The sequence below is a fragment of the Panthera tigris genome, chromosome C1, assembly GCF_018350195.1.
Source record: "Panthera tigris isolate Pti1 chromosome C1, P.tigris_Pti1_mat1.1, whole genome shotgun sequence".
Taxonomy (NCBI): Eukaryota; Metazoa; Chordata; class Mammalia; order Carnivora; family Felidae; genus Panthera; species Panthera tigris.
This window is the reverse complement of record NC_056667.1, coordinates 152,686,400-152,707,526: the sequence shown is the minus strand read 5'-3', so window position 1 is coordinate 152,707,526 and position 21,127 is coordinate 152,686,400. Positions and strand designations below refer to the sequence as shown.

Sequence of the window (21,127 nt, the reverse complement as noted above, 5' to 3'; positions counted from 1 at the left end):
TAATTTTTTGTTTGATTTCATTTTCTTTATTTCATTTTATTCTATTTTATTATGTATTTTTTTAATTTTTAAAGTTTTTCTTACCTTTTTTTCCCTTTTCTTCCCCTTTTTTCTCTATTCTATCAAGCTTCTTTCAACAAGCAGAGCAAAACACACCTAGGACCTATCTTACTTTATTTGATTTTTTTGTTTTTGTTTTTAATTTTCATTTTTTATGTTATTAATTTTTTTCTTTCTCCAAAGTGACAAAATGAACAAATTTACTCCAAGAGAAAATAGAAATGACATCCAGGGCTTAATCAACACAGATATAAACAAGATGTCTGAAATAGAATTTAGAACCATGGTAATAAATAAGAGTACTAGCTGGGGTTGAAAAAAAAACATGGAATCTCTTTCTGTGGAGATAAAAGAAATAAAATCTAGTCAGGACAAAATTAAAAATGCTATAACTGAGATGCAATCTTGAATGGCTGCCACGAAAGCAAGGATGGTTGAAGCAGAGCAGCAAATCAGTGATTTAGAAGATAAAATTACGGAGAATAATAAAGCAGAAAAAAAGAGAGAAACAAAGGAAAGGATCATGATAGAAGACTTAGAGGACTCAGTGACTTATTAAAAAGGAATAACATCCAATTCATAGGAGTCACAGAAGATGAAGAGAGAGAAAAAGGGGCAGAAGGTTTATGTAAGAAAATTATAGTGGAAAACTTTCCTAATCTGGGGAAGGACACAGACATCAAAATCCAAGAAGCACAGAGAACTCCCATTAGAGTCAACAAAAAAAAGGCCATCACTAAGGCATATCCTAGTCAAATTCACAAAATGCACAGATAAGGAAAGAATTATGAAAATAGCAAGGGGGAAAAAAGTCCTTAACCTATAAGGAAAGACAGATCAGGTTCACAGTAGACATATCCAGAAACATAGCAGGCCAGAAAGGAGTGGCAGGATATATTCAACGTGCTGAATGAGAAAAATACGCACCAAGAATTCTTTATCCAGCAAGGCTGTCATTCAAAATAGAAGGAAAGATAAAGAGTTTCCCAGACAAACAAAAACTAAAGATGTTCATGACCACTAAACCAGCCCTGCAAGAAATTTTAAGGGGGACTCTCTGAGAGGAGAAAAGATAAAAAAGAAAAAACAAATAAACATACAAAAGCAACAAAGACTAGAAAGGACCAGAGAACACCACCAGAAACCCAACCCTACAGGCAACATAATGGCAATAAATTCATATCTTTCAGTACTAACTCTAAACGTCAATGGACTAAATGCTCCAATGAAAATACATAGGGTGTCAGAATGGATAAGAAAACAAGACTCATCTATATGCTACTTGTAACAGACTCATTTTAGACGTAAAGACTCCTGCAGATTGAAAGTAACAGATGAAGAACCATCTATCATGCTAATGGTTGTCAAAAGAAAGCTGGAGTAGCCATACTTATACCAGACAAACTAGATTTTAAAATAAAGACTGTGACAAGAAATGGAGAAGGGCATTATATTGTAATTAAGGGCTCTATCTACCAAGAGGATCTAACAATTGTAAACATTTATGCCCCCAATGTGGAATCCCCAAATATATCATTCAATTAATCACAAACATAAAGGAGCTCATAGATAATACGATAATAGTAGGGGATTTCAAAACCCCACTTACACTGAGGGACAGATTATCTAAGAAGAAAATCAACAAGGAAGCAATGGCTTTGAATGACACACTGGACTGGATAGACTTAACAGATATATTCAGAACATTTCATCCTAAAGCAGAATACACATTCTTCTCAAGGCAAATGGAACATTCTCCAGAATAGATCACATACTAATTCATAAATCAGCCCTCAACAAGTACAAAAAGATCGAGTTCATACCATGCATATTTTCAGACCACAATGCTATGAAACTCAAAATCAACCACAAGAAAAAAATTTGGAAAGACCATGAATACTTGCAGATTAAAGAACATCCTGCTAAAGAATGAATGGGTTAACCAAGAAATTAAAGAGGAAGTTAAAAAGTACATGGGAGTCAATAAAAGTGAAAACATGACAGCCCAAAAACTTTGGGATGCAGCAAAGGTGGTCAAAAGAGAGAAGTATATAGTCATCCAGACCTTCCTAAAGAAGAAAGAAAGGTCTCAAATACACAGCCTAAACTTACACCTAAAAGAGCTGGAAAAAAGAACAACAAAGCCCAAAACCAGCAGAAGGGAAATAATAAAGATTAGAGCAGAAACCAATGCTATCAAAATAAATAACATAACATAATATAACATAACATCATAACATAACATAACATAACATAACATAACATAACATGACATAAACAAAACAAAACAATAGAACAGATCAATGAAACCAGGAGCTGGTTCTTTGAAAGAATTAACAAAATTGATAAACCCCTAGCCAGATGGATCAAAAAGAAAAAGGAAAGGACCTGAATAAATAAAATCACGAATGAAAGAGGAGAAATCATAGCCCACACGTCAGGAATACAAATAATAATAAGAGAATATTATGAGCAATTATATGCCAACAAATTGGGCAACCTGGAAGATATGGAAAAAATTCCTAGAAACATATAAACTACCAAAACTTAAACAAGAAGAAATAGAAAATTTGAACAGACCCATAACCAGTAAAAGAATTGAATCAGTAATCCAAAATCGCCCAACAAACAAGAGCTGGATGGCTTTCCAGGGGAATTCTACCCAACACTTAAAAAACAGTTAGCACCTATTCTTTAGAATCTGTTCCAAAAAATAGAAATGGAAGGAAAACTTCCAAATGCATTCTATGAGGCCAGCATTACCTTATTCCAAAACCAGAAAAAGACCCCACTAAAAAGGAGAACTACAGACCAATTTCCCTGATGAATATGGATGCAAAAATTTTCAACAAGATACTAGCAAACCGGATCCAACAATACATTAAAAGGATTATTCACCATGATCAAGTGGGATTTATTCCTGGGATGCAGGGCTGGTTCAATATCTGTAAATCAATCAATGTGATACATTAATAAAAGAAAGGATAAGAACCACATGATCCTCTCAATAGATGCAGAAAAAGCAATTGACAAAATACAGCATCCTTTCTTGATAAAAACCCTCAGTATCATAAAGGCCATATACAAAAGACCCACCGCTAATATCATCCTCAATGGGGAAAAAAATCAGAGCTTTCCCCCTAAGGCCAGGAACACGACAAGGATGTCCACTCTCACCACCGTTATTCAACGTAGTGTTGGAAGTCTAGCCTCAGCAATCAGACAACACAAAGAAATAAAAGGCATCCAAATTGGCAAGGAGGAAGTAAGCTTTCACTCTTCACAGACGACATGATCCTCTGTGGAAAACCCAAAAGACTCCACCAAAACCCTGCTAGAACTGACCCATGAATTCAGCAAAGTCGTAGGATATAAAAATCAGTGTGCAGAAATTGGTTGCCATTTCTATACACCAATAATGAAGCAGCAGAATGACAGATCCAGGAATTGATCCCATTCACAACTGCACAAAAAAGCATAAAATACCTAAGAATAAACCTAACCCAAGAGATGAAAAATCTATACACTAAAAACTACAGAAAGCTTATGAAAGAAGTTGAAGAAGACACAAAAAAATGGAAAACATTCCTTGCTCATAGATTGGAAGAACAAATATTGTTAAAATGTCAATACTACCCAAAGCAATCTATATATTCAATGTAATCCCTATCAAAATAACACCAGAATTCTTCACAGAGGTGAACATACAAACCTAAAATTTGTATGGAACCAGAAAAGACCCCAAATAACCAAAGCAATCCTGGAAAAAAAAACCAAAGCTGGAGGCATCACAATTCCCGACTTCAAGCTGTATTATGAACTTATAATCATCAAGTCATTATAATACTGGCACAAAAACAGGCACATAGATCATTGGAACAGAATAGAGAACCCAGAAATGGACCCACAAAATGTAAGGCCAACTAATTTTTGGCAAAGGAGGAAAGAATATCCAATGATAAAAGACAGTCTCTTCAACAAATGATGTTGGGAAAACTGGACAGTGACATACAGAAGAATGAAACTAGACCACTATCTTACACCATAATAAATAAAATAAACTCAAAATGGATGAAAGATCTAAATGTAAGACGGGAAGCCATCAAAATCCTAGAGGAGAAAACAGGCAACAACCTCTTTGACCTTGGCCACAGCAACTTCTTACTTGACATGTTTCCAGAGGCAAGGGAAACAAAAGCATAAATGAACTATTGGGACCTCATCAAGAAAAGGAGCTTCTACACAGTGAAGGAAACAATCAGCAAAACCTAAGAGGCAACTAATGGAATGGGAGAAGATATTTGCAAATGACCTATCAGATAAAAGGTTAGTATCCAAAATCTATAAGGAAGTTACCAAATTCAACACCCAAGAAACAAATAATCCAGTGAAAAAAAATGGGCAAAAGACATGCATAGACATTTTTCCAAAGAAGACATCCAGATGGCTAATAGACACATGAAAATATGCTCAACATCACTCATCATCAGGGAGATACCAATCAAAACCCTAATGAGATACCACTTCACACCTGTCAGAATGACTAAAATGAACAACTCAGGCAACAACAGATGTTGGTGAGGCTGTGGAGAAAGAGGAACCCTTTATGTATGAGGGTTCCTCAAAAAACTGAATATAGAACTACCCTATGACCCAGCAATTGCACTACTAGGTATGCAAAGAATACAGGAGTGCTGAATCGAAGAGGCACATGCACCCCAATATTTATAGCAGCACTATCAACAATAGCCAAATTATGGAAAGAGCCCAAATGTCCATTGACCAATAAATGGATAGAGAAGATGTGGTATATAAATACAATGGAATATTACTTGGCAATCAAAAATAATGAACTCTTGGGGCGCCTGGGTGGCTCAGTCGGTTAAGCGCCCGACTTCAGCTCAGGTCACGATCTCGCGGTCCGTGAGTTCGAGCCCCGCGTCGGGCTCTGGGCTGATGGCCCAGAGCCTGGAGCCTGCTTCCGGTTCTGTGTCTCCCTCTCTCTCTGCCCCTCCCCCGTTCATGCTCTGTCTCTCTCTGTCTCAAAAATAAATAAACGTTAAAAAAAAAAAAAATAATGAACTCTTGCCATTTGCAATAACGTGGATGGAACTAGAGTGTATTATGCTAAGTGAAAAAAGCCAGTCTGAGAAGACAAAGATCATATGATTTACTCATATATGGAATTTAAGATACAAAACAGATAGCCATAAGGGAAGAGAAGCAAAAATAATATAGAAACGAAGAGGGAGACAAACAATAAGAGACTCTTAAATACAGAGAACAAACTGAGGGTTGCTGGTGGGGTGTTGGGTGGGGGGAAGGGCTAAAGGGGTGAGGGGTATTAAGGAGGACACTTGTTGGGATGAGCACTGGGTGTTATATGTAAGTAATGAATCACTAAATTCTATTCCTGAAATTACTATTACACTATATGTTAACTAACTTGGATTTAAAAATTTTAAAAATAGCAAAAAATAAACAAACAAACAAATAAATAAAAGAATTGTTGAATAACTTCCTTCTGTAATCTTTTTACTTCAACATCTCTAGTTGGAGAGGGATTTTAAGTGTTCATTAAAATCTATGATTAGTTAGAACTTTTGGTTTGGTTTTCAGGCATTCCATTAGCTTCTTTCAATTTACTGTTTTTGTTTCTTTCCTGTCAAGTAAGGCAAGCTTTTATTACTCTTAGGTAAGAAATTAAGACTGTATGCTAATGATGTAAAGAATGTACATCTCCAACCCAACTTCTCCCTTGGATGCCTGACCTACAGATTTAATTGCTGACAACTTAACTTCTTCACATGGATGTCTAATAGACATTGCAAACATATCATATCCAAAATTAAGCTCCTGATCCCCCCCCCATTATTTCAAATGTGCTCATTTTACTTTTTAGTTGAGTACATTTCCATTTTTCAAGTTCCAGTGCCAAAATCTTCATACCATCATTGATTCGTTTCTTTTTTTTTCTTTCTTTTTTTTTTTTTTACTGCCTTCATCTGGTTTCTTATCAAATTCCGATGTCTCTAATTTCAAAATATAGCCAGAAGTTAGCTACTTCTTCGCAGCTAGGGGCTTGGTTTAAACCACCATCATCCCTCATCTATATTACTGTAATAACTCCCAATGGTCTCATTTTCTTGCTTACTCTCCTACAGACTGCTAAAACTTGCTTCAGATCATGATCATTCCTCACTTAAAAGCCTGGTGGCTTCCTGACCCACCCTGGGTAAAACTCAAAGTCCACCTCTGATTTACAAGGCCCTATATGTTCTAGCTGCTCATTACCTCTCTGACATCATCTCCTACTCCTTTCTTGTTCCAAGTAGACACACTACCTGCCCTTAAGCCTCTGAACTTGCTATTTTTCACTGTCTGAATGGTTTCCCCCAGATATCAAATGACTAACTCCTTCCATTCCTTCAGATAATTCTCAGGAGTCACTTTCTCAATGAGACCTTTCCCCCACTATGGAGAATAGCACAACTTCCCCTCTGAACATGTCCACTTATCCTTCTCTGTTTCATTCTTCTCCACAGCATTCATCACTTTCTAATACCTTCCTTATCTCTCTCATTTAATGTTCACCTCTGCCACTAGTGCGCAAGCACCTGAAACTGTCCTGAGCATGTAACATATGATCAGTAATTTTTGCTGTATGAAAGAATAAAAAAATGGTTCTGGAGCCATCCATTTGCCTGTAGGATAGTTATGATGATTACAGTAGCAATCTAAAAAACAAGAAAATGTTAAGCTTTTGAAAACCAAAGTGTACTTTTCAGCTAGTCAATAGGCTAAGTATCAACATTTGTTAAGTAAAAATATTTTCCAAAAATTTTTAGTTCCTCTTAATATGTTAAGAACAAAGTTGAGCAAATTGGTTGGCAAGGTTTTATTATAGCCTATAGGGAAGAGGAAATCCACGATCTGGCATCAGCAAGTCTCTTTCAGAAAAGAAGGAGGAGAAAGCCTTTCTCTCCCAGGAAAAGTGATATTGGGAGGGAAGAGAGCCCCTTGGATGTGTGTGTATACCTCTCAGGGTTAACTTCACAGGAGGTGGGATATTAATTAGGTTGAAAAGAAAGCCAGGAGGAGGAGGTTTGGCCTATCTCTTACTGGGTCCCCTGGGACCATCCTCACACTGATCCTGAGGCAGAGAGGAGAGGTGTAGCAGTGCTGAGGCACTGGAGAGAAGTGGTTTAAAAAGTGGTTACAATGAGGAAATCATAACACTCCTAGAACAAAAAAATTCAATGCAGGCAGACCAGACCAACTAGAAAGCACGTGGGAGACACACCCAGAAGAAATAAGGGATCTGTAGTATCATCTTGGATCAAGATAGTACAGAATTGACATTATCTTGACTTAGTCAAGACAAACAAACCATAATTTTTTAGCCATAGATTTCAATGATGAACACTAGCAAGACACTCAAGGACTGGACTACATGGATCATGAGTCAGTGGATATCAATCATCAATCATTGTAAATCCAAAAGCCAGACCAACACAAAGACCATCATGAGGCATTCTACCCTTTCAATGAAGATCCTAAACTTTCCTTCATCCAGATTCCCTTTAAAAAAAAAAAAAAAACTATATATATATGTATACACACACACACACACACACATATATATATATATATATATATATATATATATATTAAGGGAATATATATATATATATATGTATATATATGTATATGTATAGATATATTCCCTTAATATATATATATATATATTTTGAAAGAAAGTGCATGTGTGCAAGCAGGGGAGAGGCAGAGAGAGAGATAGAGAATCTCAAGCAGGCCCTGCACTGTCAGTGCAGAGCCCAACACACAGCTGGATCTCACGAACTCTGAGATCATGATCTGAGCCAAAATCAAGGGTGAGACACTTAACCAACTGAGTCATCCAGGCACCCCCTAGACTCCCTTTTGTAAAGGGGACAGGCACAGGACAAATAGCCCTGATAAAGAGTTGGTTTTTTACTTGACTAAATGTTTACCCAATCAAATTGTTTTTAACTAGAAACTGTCTAAACTGAAAGAAAATGATACGCCTTAAACTGGTAAACTGAAGTTTTGATTCCCATTGCAATTACTCCTGCTGAGTGAGCTGAGAGCTCAGGAAAATTTTATCAGTTATAGATAAGTAAAAAGCCCCACACATTTTTTGCATGTCTATATAATAATGGATTTCCTACCCTACAACCACAGCAAATACATCATTCCTTATCTCAATAACCAGTCCTGAATTAAAATATTATGGCCAATCTGAAACCAACCTAATCAAATTTTCACTTGTTATTTCACACTGAGCATTATAGGGACAGGACAGAATTTCAGCTCTGTCCAGGGTCTCTAGTCTACCCTTCTGAGAAAACTTATGTAGACAAGAAAAATAAACTTTTATAACAATGGAAATATTGGCTCTCAACGTAATCAGGAGTGCATCAAATACAAAAATAGATATGTAGAAAAAAGGTACCCATATAAGTTAGTCTACTTTGTTCTCTCAGGGTTCCAAAGGAATTCAGGATATACTTTCCTTCATATTCATCATGCAGTCAACTAATATCCAAAGGAGGAAATGACACCCCAAAATGTTTCCAAATGGAACACCAACCAAATACAGTCATGTGTCTTCAGGTAAAAAGTATGTATCAGTATATCCCTTAATAAATGCAATGCTCCTGAATGAAAATATTTTCTTTGAAAACAAGGTAAAATATCATGTTTTCATTTAATGGCAATTTCTTACTTTAACTCTATGTTTACCTGGGAAATACGAGTTCAATGTCATCTGTAACAGGGTCTCAGCTTTTGCATTGGTCATGTAATAAAAGAATTTAACCTGTCATTTGTTGAATCTAATTGCTATTTTTGAAATAAAAATAAGGAGTTAACATCCTGTTGCTGTTTTTGTTTGTCAGTAATTGACCAGGAAGAGTTTCTCGTGAAGCAATTAAGCTAATGCCATAGTAATTATTTAAATTATAGACTGGTATCTAAGAATTACTGGGGAAAACTGATGGTCATGAAGACTTGTTGACTAATTAAGACCAACTATTCTATCCATCTTATAAAATCTTTCCCCAGAATAAGACAGGCAAGAACAATTGACATAGCACTTGACAAAATATAATATAATCTGGGTATTCAAGTCATTTAAAATATTGTTACTGGTTTTAATCTGTACATCAAAATGAAAGGCATTCTATAAGAAAGCCAAAGATAAAGCAAGATATATTCATATTTATTGTTTTTCCCCATGTGCAATTTACTAATAATTGAGTGAAAATTTTATTTTTTTAATTAAAAAAATTTTAATGTTTATTTATTATTGAGAGACAGAGAGAGACAAAGCATGAACAGGGGAGGGGCAGAGAGAGAGACAGATACACAGAATCGAAGCAGGCTCCCAGCTCTAAGTTGTCAGCACAGAGCCCGCGGGGCTCAAACCCACGAACTGTGAGATCATGACCGGAGCCGAAGTCAGACGCTTAACCAGCTGAGCCATCCAGGAGCCCCTGAAAATTTTATTTTTAAATTAATGTATTTCTTTTGAGAGAGAAAAAGAGAGAGGGTGCACACATAGGTGAGTGGGGGGGGGTGGGTAGGCAGAGAGAGAGGGAAAGAAAGAATCCCAAGCAGGCTCTGTGCTGTTAGTGTGAAGTTCTAGGCAGGATCAATCTTACGAACTGTCAGATCATGAACTGAGCTCAAATCAAGAGTCTGATGTTTAACCGACTGAGCCACCCAGGAGGCTCATGTGAAAAATTAAAAAAAAATTTTTTTTTACTGCTAATATCATTGTCTAATTATTGCTCCCAATGATCATATCCTTTACTCAACCATTGATATTTACTTCTCTTCTGGTACCAGCCTTCACTTAACCAATTACAGTTCCTCCTAAATGGTAGCATTTTATACTTAGTAGCTTTCTCAGGTTTCTTTAATGTAAAAGTGTCTGTGAGTGTAAATATCAAAGTTAGCAATGAATTTACTGATTGGAAAATACTGTTGCAAACTTAAGGCAAATAAGGAAACAATAAATTGCCAAGAAATAGATATGATGATTTTCAAACTCAAAAACAGTGATAATCTAAATTAACCAGTTGATTTAGAGAAATATAATCTTTTCCTCTCATTTAACATCACAGAAACTTCCAGGACCAAGAGCAAGGCAATTATTAAATTACAACAGTGATTCCTTTAGGATTTTAAAAGTTAATGGTTTAAAAAGAAAAGTTAAACCGTCTTTATTCAGAGTAAAATTCCACAGTTAAAAATCATCAATCCCAATAAAATTATAAAAGGTTAGATGTGAAACCTAAAATAGATTTAATCATATTTTTGATATGTGTCATTTTGAAAAAGTTGAAAACACTAACACAAATGTAGAATCAACATGTGCTAAATTTAGCTTATTAATTAGGGAAACAGGATGTTAAATCTGGGTCCAGTGGCAGAAATACCAAAAATTACTAGTACAGATCAAAAAACTTATTCTCTCCAGTATGCATAAAATATTTTCCAATTCACTTGGACTCAAAAATATACAAACAAACATCGAACAAATAATTCCCAAAGATTATTCTTGAAAACAAGAGAAGGCTGGTCTCATTTTATCTTGACATGTGGGTGTAGCATGAGGTGTTAATAACCACAAGAGCCTCCTTGCTGAGGTCAGCTCATCTGGAGGAAATTCTGTACAAATTTCATAAAGAATCTCAGATTGCATTTTCAATAACCTCTATTATTCCAGACGTAGTTTTTGAATTGCTCTTATTGGCTGTTTTATTCTGAGACCAAGAAAGTAAATCTAAGAAATTCATTTCAACAAAGCTTACCAGTAGAGTCTATAAATTTGGATAGATTCTTCTCTCCCCAAAGTCCCTAAAATACAATGAGATTTCTGGGCTGCCACAGAGTGATGTTATTTATAGCGTGTAAGCTCTGGAACATGTATCAGACCAATTTTCTGGGGCTGTTTTATGGCCCTTGGTTTCACCTGTGAAGTAGAACCTTTATTTCTTCATGGTGGGCTTGTCAGAACTGATGAAGTGAGATTTATTCTCCTATAGTATGACACTACCAGGTATGGTCTTGGTTGCATAATCAATTTATCTAATTGTGTCTTGGTAAAAAGGAGGAAAGATTCTTATTGAACTGGTAAAGTTAATTATCATTGCCATAAAAAAAGCTACAAGACTCGGGAAAGTATTTGTTCCTGAATTGTGAAGCCTCAGGGAGGATGAATTACCATTTAGAAATTTTTTTTGTATATATTTCAATTTGCAAAAGCATAGTCTATTAAATTGAGGGCTAGGGAGAGACAAAAAAAATAGAAAAGAAAAGAAAAAAGAAAAAGAAAAAAGTTTTCTTCATATACCCAATGAGAAAAAAAAAGAACGTTAAAAAATATTATCAAAATTAGATTTCCCCTTTATTTGAATATTAGAAATTAGGTCAACAGTCTGCTTTTGTGAGATATCCTCTTCAGAACTAAAAAAAATATTGATAATCCTGATTCGGTCTTTTAGTATCTGACAGTTGTCCAAGTAGTGACATTTTAAGATCCATATCTTATACCCATAAGTCTATATCTTGAAATATCAATAGTTAAGAGTACATGGTATATAGTCTGTATTTGTTTTCTACTGCTATACAATGAATTATCCCAAGGAGAGCAGCTGAAAACAACTTCCACTTATTATTTTATAGTTCTGTCCATCGAAAGTTCTGGTAGGCTCAATTGGGTTCAATAGTCAGGTTCTCAGAATTCTGTGGTCAAGGTTTGGCTGGGATGGGCTCTTAACTGGAGGCTCCAGGAAAGAATCCCACTTCCAATCTCATGTAGGCTGTTGACAGAATGTAGTTACATGCAGTGGTGGTTCCAAGGTCTTCTTGTTGGTTGTCAGCCAGGGACCACTGTCTGCTCCTAGAGGCTGCCTAAGTTCTTTCTCACCTAGCCCCCTCCATCTTGAAACAGCAACCATGAGTTGAATCCTTCTTACATTTTAACTAACCCTGGCTTTCCCTTCCATTGCCAGCTAGAGAAATTTTTGTTTTTGCTTTTAGAAAGCACCTGCGGGGGCATTCGGGGGGGCTCAGTTGGTTAAGCATCCGACTTGGGCTCAGGTCATGATCTCATGGTTCGTGTGTTTGAGCCCCACATTGGACTCTGTACTGACAGTACAGAGTCTACTTCGGATTCTCTCTCTCTCTCTCTCTCTCTCTCTCTCTCTCTCTGCCCTTCCCCCACTTGTGCACACATGCTCTCTCTCAAAATAAATAAATAAACTTAAAAAAAAATAAAGAGCACCTATGGTTCCATTAGGGCCAACTAGATATTCTCCTTATTTTAGGTCAACTGATTAGCAACCTTACTTACCTCTGCAAAATCTCATTTGTGTTATAACATAACATACTCACATAGCTCACAGGTTGGGGAGGTAGCATTTTAGGATTCTGCCTAAAAAAAGCATTTTAGGATTCTGCCATGGAATCCTTTTCACAAGGCTCTGAGACACTCTTTCCTTCTAGCCTATAGTTTACAGCAGAGTCTTCAGAGAAGAAAGGGGAGAGGAGAAGCTGCATGTTGATGATGTGACTGAATTTTGAGTTTAATTTATTATAATAACTAACAATATCAGAATTGAAAAGAGTAAAATCTTCTATTGGAGTGTCACTTATAACTGTTTCATATGGACTTGATCAATATTTCTCTTAAGCATAAATGGACAATGTGGGAATTGACAATTCTACATAGAAATGTTCTGAGTGTTACAAATAAATTACTACTTCGTAATTTCAGACTCAATACTTCTTATCTACAAATGACATTTTCAGAGTAGTTGAAGTCATTGAAAAAATATTATTATGGGAGATATTACATGTTCCACATTGTTCTTAAACTTCTCTCTCAAACACACAGAAGATGCTGGGTTTGAACTCCAGCCTCTTTTCTGCAACCCCCCACAAAAGATGTTATAAGTGAAAAAAGCAGTTAAAGGTTTAGCTACACTCCATTTTCTTTTCCTTTGAGTTCTAACTATACTCTCAAATCAAATCATTATTTCCTTTCAAAAATCAACAAGGTAATAACAATATCTGTTGTAGAATAGCTTCTTTGTTAAAAAGAAAAATGTTGCCCCTCAAATCTCCTATTTTGTAGTCCTTTGTTCTCCTCTTGTTTGTGTCTCTCATTTTTAATTCACAATTGTATTATCCCTCCACATCATCCACAGAGCACAACATGCCCTATATAAGAATAGAACAAATACTGTTGTATTATTTCTTAGGCCTTTAAAAACGTTTGAAATGCTCATATTTATTGAGAGCCCACAGGTAAGAGGTTCTACAAAAAGATGTCATCTTTGTTTTCAAACATGATGCTATTTATTATTCTCAGTAGGACAGTCAATAGTAAATTATTACTCGAACAGTGTTGATGAAATTACACAAATCCACCTACAGCTTTATACCTTATGTTTTTATGACTGCTGTCAAGAATTCACTGTGAAGTTAGAGATCACGAACAAAGTGATCCATGTGAGGTAGAATCTGTAGCCTAGTAAAAGAATATCCGGTATTGGATTTGATCATTGTCTTTCCCAGAAAAATATATTCTAAGCCATTTGCCTATGAGATTTTCTTTTCAGACTTACCCAATATAAATATTAAAAGAAAAAATTTGATATTCTATAATAATTCACTGTACCAGGGATTGGCAAACTTTTCTATAGAGACAGTGAACATTTTTTAGGCTTTTTTGGCTTTACGAGTCATATAGTTTCTGCCACAGCTGCTACTTGATTCTGTTGTCCCATGAACACAGCTGTAGAAAATATGCAAACAAATTAGTGTAGCAGTGTTCCAAAAAAACTTTATGAACACTACAATTTTAATTTCATGTAATTTTCACATCTCACATTACTTTTCTTTTGGTCTTTTTCAACCATTACAAAATATACAATCATTCTTAGCTTGTAGTTTGCTAAGCCCTGTATTGTGTTATACATTAGTTAAATTCTAGTCTTTCTCAAGCTAGTATCTAGGAGTCATGCGGATAGCTGGTTTCATGGGACACTGCAGCCACAACCTCTCCTTAAGGTTGATAAGAATAGGAAAAAGTTAGCATATTTTAGTAATTGCTATTTTTATATTTGTTTGTCACTCATTCCCAAATGTTGTTAATACCTACTATGTACAAATTACTCTCATAGGTATTTTGAGTGCCTGACATCAAGGGTTTGTATATATCAAAAAGGAATCACGGAAGTACAGATAAAGACAATACCAGACATAATTAACCAAGAGATTATCCAGCTAACAAAAAGGCAAGAGCTCATCTGATGGGGAAGATTTTTTAAGGAAGGCTATCTGATGGAGGTATAATTTTGATCTGGGCTTATAGGAGGGGTACAATACCAATATTAAATATTGCAAAAGGACATTATAATTATTTTTCGCTAATGAAGTTACATAAAAAGCCCTGTGCACAAGTCCAAATCACCTCTTTTCTTAACAGATGATACTTACTCACTAATAATCTATGAACTCAAATATTAGAAAGCACAAAGAGAAATACTTTAGGCACTCTGAAGGCCCTGAAAGCTTTGTATATTTACAAAAATTACCAGTATTTACTAATTATTAAACTCGGAAAAATCCATCTACCTCTCCTTCGATTCAATCTGGTATCTAAACCAGTGAATTTCCATTTTGTGTCTGTATGTTTAATACTGCATAATACCGTGTTTTAATTTGTGCTATGAATTTAGTATATAAATAGTAGTAGCTATATGGAGATATTTGTACCAAACAACAAAAATAAACTAGGCGCTGTGTAAATAGATAAGACTTTCTTTTTTGCATGTTGTTTATTTAATGTTCCTTTATGCATTAGAAGTAATCCATTAAATGCTCACAAAAAACAAACAACAGGGTATGATACATTTTTTCGCTGACTTACAGAAACATTTCAGAGATACTTAAACATTGAAGAGAACTTACCCCAAATTATTGTTACAACACATTTAACCCTAGCATTTACTTTAAAAATCCCTCTTTACACACATATTCTCAAGTTTTGCTTATATTTTTACCTATATTTTTCTCTAAATTAGAGAAGCCAGTTAACCTTTGAAAAAAATCTGATCAAAACCAGTCACCTTCAGTTATGCAGTGGTTGGTAACAATATTAATTTCCTGTGAGTACTGCATTAGCTGCAAGCATGTTCTCATATAATGTATTTTCATTAACATAAAGTTTGAAATATTTTCTAATTGCCCTTGTGATTTCTCTTTTTACCCATGAACTATTTATGAATTTGTTAACTTCAAAATATTTATTATTTTCTCTAAATATCTTATTATTATTAATTTCTAGCTTTATTGCATTACAGTTAAAGAATATTCTCAATGATATTAGTTCTCTAAGTATACTGAGGTTTATTTCATAGCTACGTGTATGGTCTATATTGAACATATCATGCAGTTTTGGGTTATATTGGGCTATAAATGTCAGTTAGATCTTAATGATCTGTACTGTGTTGGACACATCATCTATTTCTTTACTTATTTTTTTTGCCTTGTTATTAGAATTAAATGGAATGCATCTCCCTTTATTTGCCCCAGTCAAGTTCTTATAGGCACCATGTAAAAAAAAAAAAAAAAAAAAAAAAAAGGAAGAAAAGCAGTACAAGAAAGCAATAACCAGCTTTAGAAGGAGTTTAGAATAAAAAGGAAAAAAAAAAGAATGATTCATATACTTGATGAAAAGTGGCATTTTGGTTTTGTGGTTTGGTTTTTTGGTAAAAAGCAGTCGGCTGCCGGAATGTTTCTTAACTAAAACAACTTCTATGATCAAAGACATCAAAGACAGCTATCTTTGTGTTCTCAGCCACAACACTCGTCTACAGTCAGCCAAACTCTCATGTTGAAAGAAGACAGTTAAAAAAGGAAGGTGAAGATGGAAACATTTGCACAGAATCAAAGGATTGGGTACCAACTTCTGACTCTTTTTTTCTTTTTTTCAAGACTGAAGCAAACAGTGGTTGATCATTCCTGTCTCTACCCTGTCAAGAACAAGGCTTAATGGAAGGATGGCTGTATTATCCTCACCTTCGTGAGCTACCCCTGTGAGTGACATGGCAGGAGGTTGTGGAAGCGATCTTGTTGCCCCATGTATCACTTTTAAATGATTCAGTCTCTTTCAAGTAGATGTTCAGTTTTTCAGATTCCTATCTCTCTAATGTGGTCTCTGGGCACATAGGGGTTTCTGTGAACTCATGGAGGAAAAGGATACCAGAGTTCCACATGTGCTATCTTTTGGATCATGCTGGACCTGCCGGATCCCTGTACTTGTTACCACTAGGATGCAACTGATGCTTACTACATTTGAGTCATCCTCATACACTAACACCCTTTGTCCTGACCCTGGGCCAGCATATATCAGCCCCCTAGTTCCCTTAACACCTTCTAAGAGCTTCTGGCTAAGGAATATTCATGAGGGCAGGATCATTGTGTTGAGCTCATTTATCCCACCAACCCACTTCACCATTGCACCACATCGGTATGTCAGGAAGCTGGCTCTTACTAGAGGCCTTGGGATGTAAGGCACATGCTTCTGTGTTCTCAGGCTATCTTGTACTTATCTGAGTGTTTCTAATACTTTCTTCTTTCTGGAATTTTCTCCTTTGATGAGAGGAGATGAGGACACACAGATCTGACCTTCTTCCTCTGCCACTATCACTTTTTCTTACTCACTCCTCTAGGCTGAAAAGATGTTTTCTACTTCCCTTTCCTCTCTGCTAGCACTTCAATGTAGTCACAGCCTTTTTCTTCAAGGAACACTTAGCTTGTTCGTGTAGCTTTAATGGCAGGTGCTGTGTTTCTTTACCCAGTGGAAGAACGTGTAAGATCTGGGCATATCAGGCATGTGTTCAAAATGCAAGCTGTGGCATCACCAGGATCTGAGGATGACTAAATGTAAAAATGCATTGGTGTATTATGTCAAAACAGTATTTCTATTACATATGTCTAAAATTTTCAAGCATCTAAGGAACTTATTTACTTTTTTTTCTTAACATTTATTTATTTTTAAGAGAAATATTATATATTTCTCTCAATATTATTATGGGTGGTTTTGATACCAAAACCAGATAAAGACACTACAAAAAAGAGAAAATTATAGGCCAATATTCCTGATGAAGACAGATGCAAAAATCTTCAACAAAATATTAGCAAACTGAATCCAACAATACATTAAGCAAAATCATTCATCACAATCAAATGGAATTTATTCCAAGGATTCAAAGGTGGTTCAATAATCACAAATCAATCAACATGATATATTACATTAATAAGAGGGAGGATAAAAAGCATATGATCATCTCAATAGATGAAGAAAAAGCATTTGACAAAGTACAACATCCATTCATGATAAAAACTCTCAACATAGTAGGTTAAGAGGAAACATACCTCAACACAATAAAGATCATATATGAAAACCCACAGCTAACACGATATTCAAAGGTAAAAAAGTGAGAGTTTTTCCTCTAAGACCAGGAACAAGATAAGGATGTCCACTCTCACTACTTTTACTGAGCATAGTACTGGAAATCCTAGCCACAGCAATCAGATAAGAAAAGGAAATAAAAGGCATCCAAATTAGTAAGGTGGAAGTAAATTTTTCACTATTTGCAGATGACATGATACTATATATAGAAAACCCTAAAAAATTATATACAATAGAAAATCACATTCATTCCCATTTATGCATTCACTTATCAAATACTCAAAACTTAAGATTTGCAAGAAAATTGACCTTTCTTTAATTTACCTGGAAGGAAACCAATCACTAGTTAATTAGTGAGTCACTCCTGCACCATCTCACATTAGAGCAAAACACATGGCCTTAAGCAACTCAAGACAATTGGAGGAGGGTCTGTCCTTGGTTTGCTTTGGATAATGATGTTCTGGTAGTTTCTTTGTGCTTAGGAAAATCTGATGAACTCAAATTTCAACTTGTAAATTTTTGCAACTTAAATATCCAATATATTAAATAATTTAAATTATTATTGATGGGATGTAAAATTGGGATAACTATTGGTGTAGATTTGGGAGTTACTAAAAACAGAGGGTAAGTGAAGCCATAAAGTGGTTGAGTTTCCTCAAAAAGTTTATATGAAACCCAAAGTTATGGGTCCAGTATTAATTAGGACTGGACTCAGAGATGAGAAAAATAAAGTCAACAAAGATATTTTCATTCATTTAGAAGTAATTCTTTGTCTGCCTGCCAAACAAGGTTGAAGTCCTAAAAAGAAACCCTCAACCGAGAAATATATAGCAATGAAAATTTGTCAGAAATGACATACTCCTGAACTTTGTCTAACCACTTCTATGCATTAGTATAAGCAGGTAAAAAGGACAGCATCATTTTACTGTCCCCAAAAAAACCTGCTTTGGAAAGCTAGCAATTTCCCTTTGCTCTCTTGAGTATATGTGAAACTCTCAAGGCTGTGCCCTGAATATTCACTCAGCTATACATTTTAAAAATTATCATTTAGAAAATAAACCTGGCCTTTATATGATATACACATCCCATCCTTAAGTTCAAAGTTCTCCCGGAGTTTTCACATTTCATTCTTCAGTTTTCTAACCACAAATGCCCCCATTAGATTGGGTCCATGTTATGTCTCAGATTGAGAACTCATTTCAATTACTACACATTAGGTCAAGCCGCTTGCTTCCACAGTCAGGAATATTTTTGCATCTGCATTTTATCTCTCCAAATGTACATCTATTGAGGCCTCTTTAACAAAGCCTTCCACAGATTTCAGAACTTCTGGAGCACTTGCTTTCTGAGCACCTGTTGTGCTGCTGTGCTTTTCCGTGCACATGTCTCCTCACACCCAGGAAGGGGAACAAGCTGCTAGAAGGCAAGAAACTTGTTTATTCTTTGTTTTTTTACTTTTTCACTTTAACAAATGTATAATGGATCTTATGCACACTAAACTCTGTGCTAAGTGCTGGGGATATTGACACCCTTAAGACATTCTGTCTACAGTCAGGAATCTCACAGTTATTTGACATCTCCACCAATTTCTGTCTCAGGGGAGACAAATGAGGGGCAGTGACAGATTTTTTTTGACTATGGTTTAACACAGAGGTTCTCATATTTTTATGTGAGAGTACTTCACACTTGGGCTGTGCACATGGAAGGGCAGGGAGGGAGAAGTTGGGAACACTGGGAATCAATATTTTTAATATGTACAAGTGATATGTACAATTTTAATACAAAATACAAATTAATATGTACAAGTGATTTAATAGGTACAAACTCAGCCAGGTTTGAAATCCTCCATCCCTGATAAAGACCAAATCCTAGAAATATCACAGAATTAATAAATTCTATAATTATGGTCTTCTCTATAAGACAGATGTTTATCTTTTAACCTCTGCTTTAAGCAAGATTTTGTTAACATAATTAGTGGCCAATGATAAATAAAACATCTTGAATTTACATTCAAATATTGGCTCTGCTCCTTAATCTGGGACTTTGGGCACGACATCCTACCTCTCTGAGAGTCAAAATGGGGATCAGAATAGGAATGTTTCAGGATTTTTATCGAGACTATATTTGAATCTTGACATTTCTTATTGGTGTAGATCATTACAATATGCATTTATCAAGTAACAAATACTGTGTTTAGGTCAGGATATTAATTTTCATTACCATGTTTTTATTAAATATCTAAATAGCAAATGTAAATGAGTAAGTAAATAAAAGTAAATAGGAAATATATAATACTGTTATAATGCTAAAATGTATAAATAAAACTAAATGAATAAATAAAACTGAATAGATAATACTAAATAGTAAATGTATACTACTGATAATGTAAAAATAGTTACCAAACCCTACAAATACTCCCACTTGCCACCCAACTGTTGTTTTAATAGCTCCCCAATCTATCCCCATTTAGCAACTAAAACTCAGAAGTACTAAGTACTTAATATCATCTCCTGTAAGCTTTTACACAATAGAGACAGCTTTAGTAAAAATAATATGACAAAAATGAGTAGCATTTTGATGTATTTTTTATTTTTTTTAATTTTTTTAACGTTTATTTATTTTTGAGAGAGAGAGAGAGAGAGAGAGAGAGAGAGAGAGAGAGAGACAAAGTGCAAGCAGAGGAGGGGCAGAGAGAGAGGGAGACACAGAAACCGAAGCAGGCTCCAGGCTCTGTCAGCACAGAGCCCAATGCGGGGCTTGAACTCACAAACCCTGAGATCATCACCTGAGCCAAAGTCAGAGGCTTAACCAACTAAGCCACCCAGGTGAACCTCTTTTTTTATTATTTGAGAGAGAGAGAGAGAGAGAGAGAATGTGCGAGTAGAAAAGAGGGGCAGAGGGAAAGAGAGAATCTTAAGCTCTGGGATCATGACCCGAGACAAAATCAAGAGTTGCACACTCATCTGACTGAGCCCCCCGGGCACCCCTGATATATTCTTTTTTAAAGTGATTTATCTATTTATCCTTTCTTAAAGGATTTCAGTATATACGGTCACCGATTTTGGGACCTAGTCTTAAGATTTAAAAGACTTATATCTGTATATTGTACTTATAAAATAGTACTTTTGGGTAATGCCATTTGGCATGATTGATTATTTTTATAGTGACATTTGAAGAACGTTTCAGTCCAACATTCCAATTTTTACCTTATTATTTTTATAGTGATTCTAGTATTATTGATAAATTATTAGTGATTAGAATAACTTTAATCTAATACTAAAATAACTGGAGGGACACCTGGGTGGTTCAGGCAGTTGAGTGTGGGACTCTTGATTTCAGGTCAGGTCATGATCCCAGGGTCAAAGATTGAGCCCTGTGTTGGGCTCTGTGTGCAGCATGGAGTCTGCTTAAGCTTCTCTCTCTCTCTTTCTCTGCCACTTCCCCCACCCACTCACTCATACTCTCTCTAAAATAAAATAAAATAAAATAAAATAAAATAAAATAAAATAACTGGAAATAATGTTATATTCC

At 35.4% G+C, this 21,127-nt stretch overlaps 1 long non-coding RNA gene across 1 annotated transcript in view; it reads right to left on the bottom strand.

Moving 5' to 3' along the window:
- Positions 1 to 21,127, bottom strand: part of LOC102956042 — a 79,373-nt gene that overhangs the window by 37,341 nt on the left and 20,905 nt on the right. The window lies entirely within an intron of this gene.